Here is a 1,973-nt window from a genome sequence, read left to right as displayed (position 1 = left end):
CTATATGGCGATGCTTACACTCAGCTACACCATTTTGCTGATGTGTATGAGGACAAGACACATGATGTGTAATTCCAAGCTTATTAAAGAATGCATTGAGGTTGTGATACTCACCCCCAATCGGATTGCACATGAATGATTTTGTGACTGAGCAGTCGCTCAATATGAGCTTGAAATTGCAAGAAAACATTAAACACATCAGACTTGCATTTAAGAAGATAAAGCCAAGTGAACCGACTGTAAGCATCAATAAAACTGACATAGTAATTATGACTACTAACAGAGGTTTGGGCATGGCCCCATACATCCAAAAACATAGGTTCAAGCGGTTTATTGACTACACGACTCGACTCAGAGAAAGGAAGCTGATGACTCTTGCCTTGCTGACAGCCATCACAAACTGCATCAACATGTTTATTAGACACAACTGGAAGCTCATGACGATGAAGTACATGGCGAACGATGGGAGTGGCGGGATGACCAAGGCGCGCATGCCAATCTGATGGAGACACACGAACACTGCTAAAAACAGTAGGAGCTGATGGCACATCAAGTGCATAGTGAACATTATTACACAGTCGACCTCTAAGGAGTACGTCCCTCGTGTCCCGGTCCTCAACAAAAAAATGAAAAAGATGAAATTCAGCAAGAACATTATTATCACGAGTAAGTTTAGGAACTAAAAGCAAACTACGTGAAACAGAGGGAACACGAAGGACATTTAAGAAGACATAATTATGTGGATTGATGGGTGAGAAGTGACGCCTGGCCAAAATGTGAGATGTGCATACCTTCCCTAGTAGATGATGATCGTTTATTGTAGTTAATTATGCATGTAATATATAGTTGGCTTTGGTGTGTGGAAATGTCATGTGTGTAGTAGCCACCTATGTAATTATGCATGTAATAGTTTATTTTGGTGTGTGCAAATGTCATGTATGTAGTAGCCACCTATGTAATTGGTTGTTTAATTTGGTTATGCAACCATGTCCTTATAAGTGTGTGTGTGTGTGTGTGTGTGTGTGTATGTGTGTGTGTGTGTATGTTGTTGTTATGTATGCAATCCCAATGCAGAACACACACGTCTTATTAGGAGCAATCGTCTGTGTTATTATCGGTCTTCGCACATATTTCTGATTACAGACCTGTTGATACGTCTCCAACGTATCTATAATTTTTTATTATTCCATGTTGTTGTATTATCATTCTTGGATGTTTTACAATCATTTTATAGCAACTTTATATCATTTTTTGGGACTAGCCTATTGACATAGTGCCCAGTGCCAGTTGCTGTTTTTTGCTTGTTTTTTTTACTTCGCAGAATATCAATACCAAACGGAGTCGAAACGCAGCAAAAGTTTTTGGAGATTTTTTTGGACCAGAAGACATCCAGTGGGCCAAAGAAGTACCAGAGGGGTGCCCCGAGGGGGGCACAACCCACCTGGGCGCGCCTGGTGTCGGTGTCAAAACCGGCGGATCTCGGATAGGGGGTCCCGAACTGTGCGTCTGAGGCAGATGGTAACAGGAGGCAGGGGACACGATGTTTACCCAGGTTCGGGCCCTCTCGATGGAGGTAATACCCTTCTTCCTGCTTGATTGATCTTGATGATATGAGTATTACAAGAGTTGATCTACCACGAGATCGTAGAGGCCAAACCCTAGAAGCTAGCCTATGGTATGATTGTTGTTGTCCTACGGACTAAACCCTCCAGTTTATATAGACACCGGAGGGGCCTAGGGTTACACAGAGTCGGTTACAAGGGAGGAGATCTACATATCCGTATTGCCAAGCTTGCCGTCCATGCCAAGGAGAGTCCCATCCAGACACGGGACGAAGTCTTCAATCATGTATCTTCATAGTCCAACAGTCCGGCCAAAGGATATAGTCCGGCTGTCCGAGGACCCCCTAATCCAGGACTCCCTCAGTAGCCCCCGAACCAGGCTTCAATGGCGATGAGTCCGACACGCAGATT

The sequence above is a fragment of the Aegilops tauschii genome, chromosome 6 (genome assembly GCF_002575655.3).
Source record: "Aegilops tauschii subsp. strangulata cultivar AL8/78 chromosome 6, Aet v6.0, whole genome shotgun sequence".
NCBI classification, from domain to species: Eukaryota; Viridiplantae; Streptophyta; class Magnoliopsida; order Poales; family Poaceae; genus Aegilops; species Aegilops tauschii.
The sequence above is the reverse complement of the archived record's forward strand: the minus strand, read 5'-3'. Positions refer to the sequence as shown.